Genomic DNA, 15,097 nt, shown 5'->3' with positions numbered 1-15,097 from the left:
TGCAATGCTGTAAGACAGTTTTTAATGTGTTAGAAGTTATATACACAAAAACTAATGTTAGGACTTCAATGATCAAGATTGTCAGTTTACAGCTTTCTGAGTCCAGTAATGCTGAAATAGTGTTTCTGTTCAAATGAAGTGAAATCTAGCCCAAATCTGCTCAAAAGCTTGTCTCTCTATTAGAGAAAGCTGTTTCATTCAGTATTCAGTGCAAATCTTGCCAAACTGATAGATGCTTATGCCTATGAAATACAATGTTTTCTGCAATGCTGTAAGACAGTTTTTAATGTGTTAGAAGTTATATTCACAAAAACTAATGTTAGGACTTCAATGATCAAGATTGTCAGTTTACAGCTTTCTGAGTCGCAGTAATGCTGAAAATAGTGCTTCTGTTCAAATGAAGTGAAATCTAGCCCAAATCTGCCCATAAGCTTGTCTCTCTATTAGAGAAAGCTGTTTTCATTCAGTATTCAGTGCAAATCTTGCCAAACTGATAGATGTTTATGCCTTATGAAATACAATGTTTTCTGCAATGCTGTAAGACAGTTTTTAATGTGTTAGAGTTATATACACAAAAACTAATGTAGGACTTCAATGATCAAGATGTCAGTTTACAGCTTTCTGAGTCCAGTAATGTTGAAATAGTGTTTCTGTTCAAATGAAGTGAAATCAAGCCCAAATCTGCTCAAAAGCTTGTCTCTCTAATTAGAGAAAGCTGTTTTCATTCAGTATTCAGTGCAAATCTTGCCAAAACTGATAGATGCTTATGCCATATGAAATACAATGTTTTCTGCAATGCTGTAAGACAGTTTTTAATGTGTTAGAAGTTATATGCACAAAAACTTAATGTTAAGGACTTCAATGATCAAGATTGTCAGTTTACAGCTTTCTGAGTCCAAGTAATGCTGAAATAGTGTTTCTGTTCAAATGAAGTGAAATCTAGCCCAAATCTGCTCAAAGCTGGTCTCTCTATTAGAGAAAGCTGTTTCATTCAGTAATTCAGTGCAAATCTTGCCAAACTGATAGATGCTTATGCCTTATGAAGTACAATGTTTTTCTGGCAATGCTGTAAAACAGTTTTTAATGTGTTAGAAGTTATATCACAAAAACTATGTTAGGACTTCAATGATCAAGATTGTCAGTTTACAGCTTTCTGAGTCCAGTAATGCTGAAATAGTACTTTCTGTTCAAATGAGTGAAATCTAGCCCAAATCTGCTCAAAAGCTTGTCTCTCTATTAGAGAAAGCTGTTTCATTCAGTATTCAGTGCAATCTTGCCAAACTGATAGATGCTTATGCCTTATGAAGTACAATGTTTTCTGCAATGCTGTAAGACAGTTTTTAATGTGTTAGAAGTTATATTCACAAAAACTAATGTTAGGACTTCAATGATCAAGATTGTCAGTTTACAGCTTTCTGAGTCCAGTAATGTTGAAATAGTCTTCTGTTCAAATGAAGTGAAATCTAGCCCAAATGCTCAAAAGCTTGTCTCTCTATTAGAGAAAGCTGTTTCATTCAGTATTCAGTGCAAATCTTGCCAAACTGATAGATGCTTATGCCATATGAAATACAATGTTTTCTGCAATGCTGTAAGACAGTTTTTAATGTGTTAGAAGTTATATTCACAAAAACTAATGTTAGGACTTCAATGATCAAGATTGTCAGTTTACAGCTTTCTGAGTCCAGTAATGTTGAAATAGTGTTTCTGTTCAAATGAAGTGAAATCAAGCCAAATCTGCTCAAAAGCTTGTCTCTCTATTAGAGAAAGCTGTTTCATTCAGTATTCAGTGCAAATCTTGCCAAACTGATAGATGCTTATGCCTTATGAAGTACAATGTTTTCTGCAATGCTGTAAGACAGTTTTTAATGTGTTAGAAGTTATATACACAAAAACTAATGTTAGGACTTCAATGATCAAGATTGTCAGTTTACAGCTTTCTGAGTCCAGTAATGTTGAAATAGTGTTTCTGTTCAAATGAAGTGAAATCAAGCCCAAATCTGCTAAAAAGCTTGTCTCTCTAATAGAGAAAGCTGTTTCATTCAGTATTCAGTGCAAATCTTGCCCAGACTGATAGATGCTTATGCCATATGAAATACAATGTTTTCTGCAATGCTGTAAGACAGTTTTTAATGTGTTAGAAGTTATATGCACAAAAACTAATGTTAGGACTTCAATGATCAAGATTGTCAGTTTACAGCTTTTTGAGTCCAGTAATGCTGAAATAGTACTTCTGTTCAAATGAAGTGAAATCTAGCCCAAATCTGCTCAAAAGCTTGTCTCTCTATTAGAGAAAGCTGTTTCATTCAGTATTCAGTGCAAATCTTGCCAAACTGATAGATGCTTATGCCTTATGAAGTACAATGTTTTCTGCAATGCTGTAAGACAGTTTTTAATGTGTTAGAAGTTATATACACAAAACTAATGTTAGGACTTCAATGATCAAGATTGTCAGTTTACAGCTTTCTGAGTCCAGTAATGCTGAAATAGTACTTCTGTTCAAATGAAGTGAAATCTAGCCCAAATCTGCTCAAAAGCTTGTCTCTCTATTAGAGAAAGCTGTTTCATTCAGTATTCAGTGCAAATCTTGCCAAACTGATAGATGCTTATGCCTTATGAAGTACAATGTTTTCTGCAATGCTGTAAGACAGTTTTTAATGTGTTAGAAGTTATATTCACAAAAACTAATGTTAGGACTTCAATGATCAAGATTGTCAGTTTACAGCTTTCTGAGTCCAGTAATGCTGAAATAGTACTTCTGTTCAAATGAAGTGAAATCTAGCCCAAAAGCTTGTCTCTCTATTAGAGAAAGCTGTTTCATTCAGTATTCAGTGCAAATCTTGCCAAACTGATAGATGCTTATGCCATATGAAATACAATGTTTTCTGCAATGCTGTAAGACAGTTTTTAATGTGTTAGAAGTTATATTCACAAAAACTAATGTTAGGACTTCAATGATCAAGATTGTCAGTTTACAGCTTTCTGAGTCCAGTAATGTTGAAATAGTGTTTCTGTTCAAATGAGGTGAAATCTAGCCCAAATCTGCTCAAAAGCTTGTCTCTCTATTAGAGAAAGCTTTTTCATTCATTATTCAGTGCAAATCTTGCCAAACTGATAGATGCTTATGCCTTATGGAAGTACAATGTTTTCTGCAATGCTGTAAGACAGTTTTTAATGTGTTAGAAGTTATATACACAAAAACTAATGTTAGGACTTCAATGATCAAGATTGTCAGTTTACAGCTTTCTGAGTCCAGTAATGTTGAAATAGTGTTTCTGTTCAAATGAAGTGAAATCTAGCCCAAATCTGCTCAAAAGCTTGTCTCTCTAATAGAGAAAGCTGTTTCATTCAGTATTCAGTGCAAATCTTGCCAAACTGATAGATGCTTATGCCTTATGAAGTACAATGTTTTCTGCAATGCTGTAAGACAGTTTTTAATGTGTTAGAAGTTATATACACAAAAACTAATGTTAGGACTTCAATGATCAAGATTGCCAGTTTACAGCTTTCTGAGTCCAGTAATGTTGAAATAGTGTTTCTGTTCAAATGAAGTGAAATCTAGCCCAAATCTGCTCAAAAGCTTGTCTCTCTATTAGAGAAAGCTGTTTCATTCAGTATTCAGTGCAAATCTTGCCAAACTGATAGATGCTTATGCCATATGAAGTACAGTGTTTTCTGCAATGCTGTAAGACAGTTTTTAATGTGTTAGAAGTTATATGCACAAAAACTTATGTTAGGACTTCAATGATCAAGATTGTCAGTTTACAGCTTTCTGAGTCCAGTAATGCTGAAATAGTACTTTTGTTCAAATGAAGTGAAATCTAGCCCAAATCTGCTCAAAAGCTTGTCTCTCTATTAGAGAAAGCTGTTTCATTCAGTATTCAGTGCAAATCTTGCCAAACTGATAGATGCTTATGCCATATGAAGTACAATGTTTTCTGCAATGCTGTAAGACAGTTTTTAATGTGTTAGAAGTTATATTCACAAAAACTAATGTTAGGACTTCAATGATCAAGATTGTCAGTTTACAGCTTTCTGAGTCCAGTAATGCTGAAATAGTACTTTTGTTCAAATGAAGTGAAATCTAGCCCAAATCTGCTCAAAAGCTTGTCTCTCTATTAGAGAAAGCTGTTTCATTCAGTATTCAGTGCAAATCTTGCCAAACTGATAGATGCTTATGCCATATGAAGTACAATGTTTTCTGCAATGCTGTAAGACAGTTTTTAATGTGTTAGAAGTTATATTCACAAAAACTAATGTTAGGACTTCAATGATCAAGATTGTCAGTTTACAGCTTTCTGAGTCCAGTAATGTTGAAATAGTGTTTCTGTTCAAATGAAGTGAAATCAAGCCCAAATCTGCTGAAAAGCTTGTCTCTCTAATAGAGAAAGCTGTTTCATTCAGTATTCAGTGCAAATCTTGCCAAACTGATAGATGCTTATGCCTTATGAAGTACAATGTTTTCTGCAATGCTGTAAGACAGTTTTTAATGTGTTAGAAGTTATATGCACAAAAACTTATGTTAGGACTTCAATGATCAAGATTGTCAGTTTACAGCTTTCTGAGTCCAGTAATGCTGAAATAGTACTTTTGTTCAAATGAAGTGAAATCTAGCCCAAATCTGCTCAAAAGCTTGTCTCTCTATTAGAGAAAGCTGTTTCATTCAGTATTCAGTGCAAATCTTGCCAAACTGATAGATGCTTATGCCATATGAAGTACAATGTTTTCTGCAATGCTGTAAGACAGTTTTTAATGTGTTAGAAGTTATATTCACAAAAACTAATGTTAGGACTTCAATGATCAAGATTGTCAGTTTACAGCTTTCTGAGTCCAGTAATGTTGAAATAGTGTTTCTGTTCAAATGAAGTGAAATCAAGCCCAAATCTGCTGAAAAGCTTGTCTCTCTAATAGAGAAAGCTGTTTCATTCAGTATTCAGTGCAAATCTTGCCAAACTGATAGATGCTTATGCCTTATGAAGTACAATGTTTTCTGCAATGCTGTAAGACAGTTTTTAATGTGTTAGAAGTTATATACACAAAAACTAATGTTAGGACTTCAATGATCAAGATTGTCAGTTTACAGCTTTCTGAGTCCAGTAATGCTGAAATAGTGTTTCTGTTCAAATGAAGTGAAATCTAGCCCAAATCTGCTCAAAAGCTTGTCTCTCTATTAGAGAAAGCTGTTTCATTCAGTATTCAGTGCAAATCTTGCCAAACTGATAGATGCTTATGCCATATGAAATACAATGTTTTCTGCAATGCTGTAAGACAGTTTTTAATGTGTTAGAAGTTATATTCACAAAAACTAATGTTAGGACTTCAATGATCAAGATTGTCAGTTTACAGCTTTCTGAGTCCAGTAATGCTGAAATAGTGCTTCTGTTCAAATGAAGTGAAATCTAGCCCAAATCTGCCCATAAGCTTGTCTCTCTATTAGAGAAAGCTGTTTCATTCAGTATTCAGTGCAAATCTTGCCAAACTGATAGATGTTTATGCCTTATGAAATACAATGTTTTCTGCAATGCTGTAAGACAGTTTTTAATGTGTTGGAAGTTATATGCACAAAAACTTATGTTAGGACTTCAATGATCAAAATTGTCAGTTTACAGCTTTCTGAGTCCATTAATGTTGAAATAGTGCTTCTGTTCAAATGAAGTGAAAACTAGCCCAAATCTGCTCAAAAGCTTGTCTCTCTATTAGAGAAAGCTGTTTCATTCAGTATTCAGTGCAAGTCTTGCCAAACTGATAGATGCTTATGCCTTATGAAATACAATGTATTCTGCAATGCTGTAAACAGTTTTTAATGTGTTAGAAGTTATATGCAAAAAAACTTATGTTAGGACTTCAATGATCAAGATTGTCAGTTTACAGCTTTCTGAGTCCAGTAATGTTGAAATAGTGTTTCTGTTCAAATGAAGTGAAATCAAGCCCAAATCTGCTCAAAGCTTGTCTCTCTAATAGAGAAAGCTGTTTCATTCTGTATTCAGTGCAAATCTTGCCAAACTGATAGATGCTTATGCCATATGAAATACAATGTTTTCTGCAATGCTGTAAGACAGTTTTTAATGTGTTAGAAGTTATATGCACAAAAACTTATGTTAGGACTTCAATGATCAAGATTGTCAGTTTACAGCTTTCTGAGTCCAGTAATGCTGAAATAGTGCTTCTGTTCAAATGAAGTGAAATCTAGCCCAAATCTGCCCAAAAGCTTGTCTCTCTATTAGAGAAAGCTGTTTCATTCAGTATTCAGTGCAAATCTTGCCAAACTGATAGATGCTTATCCCTTATGAAGAACAATGTTTTCTGCAATGCTGTAAGACAGTTTTTAATGTGTTAGAAGTTATATACACAAAAACTAATGTTAGGACTTCAATGATCAAGATTGTCAGTTTACAGCTTTCTGAGTCCAGTAATGCTGAAATAGTGTTTCTGTTCAAATGAAGTGAAATCTAGCCCAAATCTGCTCAAAAGCTTGTCTCTCTATTAGAGAAAGCTGTTTCATTCAGTATTCAGTGCAAATCTTGCCAAACTGATAGATGCTTATGCCATATGAAATACAATGTTTTCTGCAATGCTGTAAGACAGTTTTTAATGTGTTAGAAGTTATATTCACAAAAACTAATGTTAGGACTTCAATGATCAAGATTGTCAGTTTACAGCTTTCTGAGTCCAGTAATGCTGAAATAGTGCTTCTGTTCAAATGAAGTGAAATCTAGCCCAAATCTGCCCATAAGCTTGTCTCTCTATTAGAGAAAGCTGTTTCATTCAGTATTCAGTGCAAATCTTGCCAAACTGATAGATGTTTATGCCTTATGAAATACAATGTTTTCTGCAATGCTGTAAGACAGTTTTTAATGTGTTGGAAGTTATATGCACAAAAACTTATGTTAGGACTTCAATGATCAAAATTGTCAGTTTACAGCTTTCTGAGTCCATTAATGTTGAAATAGTGCTTCTGTTCAAATGAAGTGAAAACTAGCCCAAATCTGCTCAAAAGCTTGTCTCTCTATTAGAGAAAGCTGTTTCATTCAGTATTCAGTGCAAGTCTTGCCAAACTGATAGATGCTTATGCCTTATGAAATACAATGTATTCTGCAATGCTGTAAACAGTTTTTAATGTGTTAGAAGTTATATGCAAAAAAACTTATGTTAGGACTTCAATGATCAAGATTGTCAGTTTACAGCTTTCTGAGTCCAGTAATGTTGAAATAGTGTTTCTGTTCAAATGAAGTGAAATCAAGCCCAAATCTGCTCAAAGCTTGTCTCTCTAATAGAGAAAGCTGTTTCATTCTGTATTCAGTGCAAATCTTGCCAAACTGATAGATGCTTATGCCATATGAAATACAATGTTTTCTGCAATGCTGTAAGACAGTTTTTAATGTGTTAGAAGTTATATGCACAAAAACTTATGTTAGGACTTCAATGATCAAGATTGTCAGTTTACAGCTTTCTGAGTCCAGTAATGCTGAAATAGTGCTTCTGTTCAAATGAAGTGAAATCTAGCCCAAATCTGCCCAAAAGCTTGTCTCTCTATTAGAGAAAGCTGTTTCATTCAGTATTCAGTGCAAATCTTGCCAAACTGATAGATGCTTATCCCTTATGAAGAACAATGTTTTCTGCAATGCTGTAAGACAGTTTTTAATGTGTTAGAAGTTATATACACAAAAACTAATGTTAGGACTTCAATGATCAAGATTGTCAGTTTACAGCTTTCTGAGTCCAGTAATGTTGAAATAGTGTTTCTGTTCAAATGAAGTGAAATCAAGCCCAAATCTGCTCAAAAGTTTGTCTCTCTATTAGAGAAAGCTGTTTCATTCAGTATTCAGTGCAAATCTTGCCAAACTGATAGATGCTTATGCCATATGAAATACAATGTTTTCTGCAATGCTGTAAGACAGTTTTTAATGTGTTAGAAGTTATATGCACAAAAACTTATGTTAGGACTTCAATGATCAAGATTGTCAGTTTACATCTTTCTGAGTCCAGTAATGCTGAAATAGTGCTTCTGTTCAAATGAAGTGAAATCTAGCCCAGATCTGCTCAAAAGCTTGTCTCTCTATTAGAGAAAGCTGTTTCATTCAGTATTCAGTGCAAATCTTGCCAAACTGATAGATGCTTATGCCTTATGAAGTACAATGTTAGAAGTTATATGCACAAAAACTTATGTTAGGACTTCAATGATCAAGATTGTCAGTTTACAGCTTTCTGAGTCCAGTAATGCTGAAATAGTGCTTCTGTTCAAATGAAGTGAAATCTAGCCCAAATCTGCTCAAAAGCTTGTCTCTCTATTAGAGAAATCTGCTTCATTCACGCCAATGGTCTCAGTAATTAAAGAGGTATGACAGCGATTCTGTTATTTGCTTTGTGGCATCCTTTATGAGAAATGCCGAATCATCAGAACACTGGCACAAGCCTGCTCGGTCAAGGCTCACACCTGAACCAAAACTTGGAAATTGCTCACGGTTCCGGTTCTTTTCTGAATAAGAACCAGTTCTCGGTTCCCAACCCTATTCATCACTGGCTCCATCACGAGCACACGCCCTGTATGTTACCCTTGGGAGGTATCATCAGGAAACATGGTGTTAGCTTTCACTGTTATGCTGATGATACTCAGCTCTATATTTCTTCACAGCCCAGTGAAACACACCATTTTGAAAAACTAATGGAATGCATAGTTGATATATAAAAAACTGGATCACGAGTAATTTCTTAATGCTAAATTCTGAAAAAACAGTGGTGTTAATTATAGGACCTAAAAACTCTGCATGTAATAACCTAGAACACTGTCTAAGACTTGATGGTTGCTCTGTCAATTCTTCATCATCAGTTAGGAACCTAGGTGTGGTATTTGATCGCAATCTTTCCTTAGAAATACAATTTTCCTTAGTTTCGTCTGGTCAGAGGAGAACTGGCCCCCATACTGAGCCTGGTTTCTCCAAAGGTTTTTTTCTCCATTCTGTCACCGATGGAGTTTCGGTTCCTTGCCGCTGTCGCCTCTGGCTTGCTTAGTTGGGGTCAGTTGGGTTTTGTCAGATGAATCTTCTCTACAAATGGGAGATATTGATCACATACCTCAAACAAAAGCAAGTTACGATAGGCTCCTTGAGCCCATTTCACCCCATCCTGCAGGAGACCTAATCAGAGAAGACCCACGAGATCACATCTATAAATGTAAGCATTATGGATATCCTAAATTGAAAACTGAAGAATTATCTTGCCTGAATGACAATTTAAGTGTTTAAACAGACCAAACATATTCTCTTTGTTTAAACAGACCAAATTCTAGATGAATCCTACCTGAAAGGCTTGTTTCCTGAATGCCATTACAATCCAAGTTACGTGCTCAATAAACAAATCAAAAGATGTGAAGGTGTATATTTGGTGAGTTAAGCATTTTTAATCTCTCCATACACTAAGATTCTGACAAAACCGGCCCAAATAATAACAATGCAGGCAAATTAGATTTTGAAGGTTTCTAGTATACAATCACAGCCTTGAGAGGTGGAATAGCTAACATTAGCATAATAATCAAAGAAATATCAAAGAGAGTGATTGCTTTACCATACTAACATTACAGCTAATGTTATGTTAATGTTAATGATTCCTACATGGCAAAATAAGTTTTTATTTTTTATTTTATTTTTCTATTTGATTTAAAGTCTGAATTCATTGTAATTTGATTGTAAGACTGGCAACCACAAAAAAAAAAAAAAAAAAAAAACAACACATCAATTTGCTATGAGCTAAAAATGAACAACTTTAAAGCATTTATTTATTTTTTTATGTTATATAGTCTACATGTGTTGATAGAAATATAACTATACAGGTATACATTTTAATTTCAAGTATAGATTAGAATTAGTTAATGTATTATGAACTAACATGACTTATCAAATAACAATAGTATATTCATAAAGTAACTTTGACCTAGATAAATAAACAGTGAAACTACTAAACCGTAAAGAGTTAATGAGTATCTTTGGCTGTTTCTGTTCTTGTAGATTCAGTTTTCGTCAGTGTATCCAAATGACTACACGAGGCAAACTACTGCAAACAATGATGAGATGTGCTTTTACAGACAAGATCCATCATTTCAGGCAGAGTATGATGCATACATAATTGCATTAATCTGAATATACACCTTTCCATTTTCTTGTTTCATAGTCTTTACATTATTAATAAAGTAAACTTTATCAGTTTCCTGTTTGCAAGTAACTGCATTCTACTTTGGCATGTATTGTGTGTCTTCACTTTTTTAGTAAAGGACTTGCTTCTTATCTGACCGAGGTTGAAGACCCTGATGTAAAAATGCTAAATACAGGTAAAACATATATTCTAAAAGTAATCTTAGAAAATAAAGATTCCAAAAAACTAATTAAAAGATTGATGTGGGGGAAAATTCAATCCTGGTCTTATGTTAATGTTCTTCTGAAATGTTATTTTTGTTAAAGGGATACTCCACCCCAAAATGAAAATTTTGTGATTAATCATTTACCCCCATGTCGTTCCAAACCCTTAAAAGCTTTGTTTGTCTTCGGAGCACAATTTAAGATATTTTGGAACACAATTTAAGTTATTTTGGATGAAAACCAGGAGGCCTGTGACTGTCCCATAGACTGCCAAGTAACACTGTCAAGGTCCAGAAAAGTATGAAAGACATCATCGTCAGAATAGTCCATCTGCCATCAGTGGTTCAACCGTGATGTCTTTCATACTTTTCCAGACCTTGACCTATTTGGCAGTCTATGGGACAGTCACAGGCCTCCTGGTTTTCATCCAAAATAACTTAAATTGTGTTCCAAAAATGAATTTTCATTTTGGGGTGGAGTATCCCTTTAATGTCACAAGGCTGTTGTGGTTAATGTTAATTGCCAAATTTCTGTTTGTTCAGTTACGGGATTTTATTTTTGTTTGCTTCTATATGCTGACAGCAGGAAAAAAAATATCGCCCCCCCCAAACTGTATGACAGTGTTGTCAAGGGAAATTAGCTTTGGACAATATATAAGACTGCATCGACATATTTTGAATAGTGAAAATGAGTGGAGATAAATGATTCACAAAGTACATTATAAGCACTGAGATGGTTTGAGTCCATATCTTACCCTACACTACAATGAGAAACTGTTCTTGTTTTGAAGACAGTTCTTTGTTAAAACCTAGAATGCTTCAAAAAGCACCTTGTTTTTTATATTTGTAGGCTCAATTCATTTACTACATATAGTGCCATTGAAATACTTGCTTAATTCAGGTCCTGAAGGTCCTTTCTGGCAGCGTGTCTATGACGTGAAACCCCTCAATGTTGCTTCAAAGCAAACCACCTCTGTGGCAAATTCCTGCAGAACAACTGGAAACATTGTGATGTCCCAAAGTCATGCCATGCCAATTGTTAGAGCCTTTTTAAATGCATTGCATTCAAGTGAAGAGACACGATAAGCTTGTCCAGCGTTAACCTCTTTTAACCCTTCTCATTTAAAATTGCTTGGCAATAAATAGACAAATATATAGGGAAAAATTATGCACTGAAAAAAGCTACTTTAGCCTCGAAAAGTTGGTGAAACCTGAAGAAAAGAATGTAACATTTCTTTGAATATCAATATTTAAAATGTAAATAATTTGTAGATATTCTTCAATGCCTTAATTTGACATGATGCATCTTACCTCCAAATGGGGCAAGTTGTGTCACTTTTTTAAAATCATATTCGTATGGTTCCAGTATGCAACTTCAGTGATAGCTTAATCTAAAAGTATGTGTACACAATTATCTGATCAACATGTTCAGATGCACCCATGTGAATATTTTTTCAATAATGACGATTTATTTTTATATTTTTTGTTCCAACATGACAGAATACAGAAACCAGGTGTGGAGTTATACTATAATAAGTGTTTCCATCTTCACAGTGGCTACTCCTTGTTGCGTGTTGTGAATGTTGTAATGCATGAAGACAAGGACGTGGGCAGCCGTTATCTGGTGGAACTTGAACTTGTGGCCCACAAGGTCAGAAAGCTCTTGTTTCACATTATGTTTATGCACCGGCTGAGGATTCAAAAAAGCAAACAATTCTCTGCAGTCCAAAAGCCTTCAGCTGGAATCCATCTGCTACTGTTCATGTTATCGTGGCAGGTAAAACTAATCAGATTTATCAGTATCTGTTTTTTAATGTGATGCATTACAATAATAATGAAATGACAACTTTGATATTTGACCTGGAGCTACTTGTGTCTTTAGACTCAACACATTCAAAACACACCACATCTAATCCAAGTAATTGAATAAGTGCATACACAATAAATATATATATATTTTTTAACTGTAACTTTAGCTTGTTGCTAGAATTTCTTTGTACCTTTCATAAACCAGCACAAAACTAGTCTGTGTTCTTTTGTTTTAGGACTCTTGTTTTGTAATGTGTTACTGTTCTTATTGTTTCCCTGTTCATTTGCTTTGTTTATTTATTGTCCCAGTTTCTACATATTGTCACGTACGGTGATACAAGAAACACAGGAGAGATCCAAATGCAGGTGCGAGGTTTATTTGAGGGGCAATCCAAAAGAGTAAACAGTCCAGGCAGGGTCAAAAACCAAAAATTCCAAAAACATAAAAACAAACAAAAACACACGGGAAGAGCAGACTCTGGAAAGTATCATTCATACAACAAGGACTCCGTGACAAAGACTCAGACAGACCGGGTATAAATACACAGAAGGATAATGGGGAAACTGGAGACAGGTGGGGGAACAATCAATTAACTAAAACAAGGAGGAAGGTGACCAAATAAGGGAACAGGAAGTGATAAGATGACAGACACCGTGGGAACGGAGGACACCTAGTGGACACCCAGGGAACACAACCCAGACACTGTGACAGAACCCCCCCTCTACGGAGCGGCTTCCAGACGCTCCACGATAGACAACACAGAGACCAGGAGGGAGGCGGACAGGCGGAGCCTCAGGGGGAGGGATGGAGGGCCAGAGAAGAAAAACATGGGGAACAGGTACCAGAATGTAACAACACAGGGAGACCAGGAGGGAGGAGGACAGGTGTAGGCTCAGGGGGAGGGACGGAGGGCCAGACTAACAGAGGGGAACAGGGACAGGAGTGAAGACACAAAACAAGAAAACAAACAGTAACATGATACCCCTCCCCAGGGCGGAGCAGAAGACCACCATGTCCGTGTGGTCAGAGCGGAAGCCCCCCAGGGCGGAGCAGAAGACCACCACGTCCTCGTGGTCGCCACCAGAGTCCCCCAGGGCGGAGCGGATGACCACCACGTCCTCGTGGTCGATGTCGGAGTCCCCCAGGGCGGAGCAGATGACCACAACGCCCCTGTGGTCGATGCCAGATTCCAACAGGGTGGAGCAGAAGACAAGCACGCCCCTGTGGTTGAGGCCGGAGTCCCCCAGGGTGGAGCAGCAGACCACCCAGTGACTTGACTTGACTCTGGAAGTTCAACGGTGACCCGCCTTGTCTCTGGAAGGTGCCTGGTGACTAGCCCTGACTCTGGAAGGTCATCGGTGACTGGCCCTGGCTCTGGAGGATCATCAGTGACTGGTCCTGGCTCTGGAGGGTCATCTGTGACTGGCCCTGACTCTGGAGGGTCATCGGTGACTGGCCCTGAATCTGGAGGGTCATCGGTGGCTGGCCCTGACTCTGGGGGGGTCATCGGTGACTGGCCCTGACTCTGGAGGGTCATCGGTGACTAGCCCTGCCTCAGGAGGAGGGTCCACTGGCACCCGACTCGACTCTGGAAGGTCCACTGGCACCCGACTCGACTCTGGAGGGTCCACTGGCACCCGACTCGACTCTGGAGGGTCCACTGGAACCCGACTCGACTCTGGAAGGTCCCCTGGAACCCGACTCGACTCTGGAGGGTCAACTGGAACCCGACTCGACTCTGGAGAGTTCACTGGAACCTGACTCGACTCTGGAAGGCCAACAGGAACTAGCCCTGACTCTGGATGGTCAACGGTAACTAACCCTGACTCTGGAAGGTCGACGGTGACTAACCCTGACTCAGGAGGGTCCATGAACACCTGACTCGACTCAAGAGGGTCAACCGGGAACTGACTCAACTCTGGAAAGTCAATGGGCACCTGACTTGACTTTGGACTGCTTGTAGAGACATTGAGATGCCTCGGCTTCGGGCACCGGTGCAATGGTGCTGGGCTGGCGGCCATCTTGTGCTGTGAGACTCAGGTGTGGTTGCTGCATCCCACTGAGCACGATGGCGCAGTTAATGGGTAAACCCCCAAAAGTCCAGGATCTCCAACCCCTTCATTTCCCATTGAAGCAAAGGGTCATCCAGGCAATTATTAAATAAGTCTTTCAGTGCTGCATCATTATAGTCCAACCCGACTGCCATGGTCCAGAACAATTGCGCCAGGCCACCCACCTCACACCCCCTTTGACGAAGGGTGGTCAAATTTGAGAGTCTCCCCCTTCGTTCCTCCATGGTAGCTGGGGAACAGATACGAAATCCCACACTGCTGGATCTAAGCATGACGGAGTCATTCTGTCACGTACGGTGATACAAGAAACACAGGAGAGATCCAAATGCAGGTGCGAGGTTTATTACAACAATGTGAATATTTTCCTGATCAAAAACTTACATTGGAACCTGAATGCCCATTATTCAATTAAATGTAACAGTATTTTAATGTCTGATATTGTCTGTTGCATGTGTTCCTAAGACAAAATTATGAATGCAGTCTTCATTTATCTTACAATAGTGAAAAACCAGGCCAGATGGATCATACAATTTATCAGGGAAATGGAAAAAGTGTACAGAGCAACTGGGGACAAAAACTTTAATGTAATAATTATAGATTACGACAGCTCTGAATTATATATCGAGAAAAGACTCAAAAACTTAGAAAACGTTTATGCATTTTGGCCATTTATGTCACTGACAGCGTCATTTTGGGGTCTAAAAACTTTTGAAACAGGTTTCAAAGTGCAAGATGTTTAAAAAAAATGCAGTTATCGTCTCCATAAACTATGCAGAATAAAAATTTGATTGTGTGCAGGCACATAGTGTTTTTTTTGTTTGTTGTTGTTATTGTTTTTTTACTATATGACATCAACTACTGATTGGTATG

The 15,097-nt window shown here is 37.3% G+C and overlaps 1 pseudogene; it reads left to right on the top strand.

Moving 5' to 3' along the window:
* The first annotated feature begins 8,380 nt into the window (after positions 1-8,380).
* Positions 8,381-14,877, top strand: LOC113101890 (beta-1,4-N-acetylgalactosaminyltransferase 3-like; annotated as a pseudogene).
* The last annotated feature ends 220 nt before the right edge of the window (positions 14,878-15,097 follow it).

This window comes from Carassius auratus, unplaced genomic scaffold (genome assembly GCF_003368295.1).
Source record: "Carassius auratus strain Wakin unplaced genomic scaffold, ASM336829v1 scaf_tig00217659, whole genome shotgun sequence".
Classification (NCBI taxonomy): domain Eukaryota; kingdom Metazoa; phylum Chordata; class Actinopteri; order Cypriniformes; family Cyprinidae; genus Carassius; species Carassius auratus.
The sequence above is the reverse complement of the archived record's forward strand: the minus strand, read 5'-3'. Positions and strand labels throughout refer to the sequence as shown.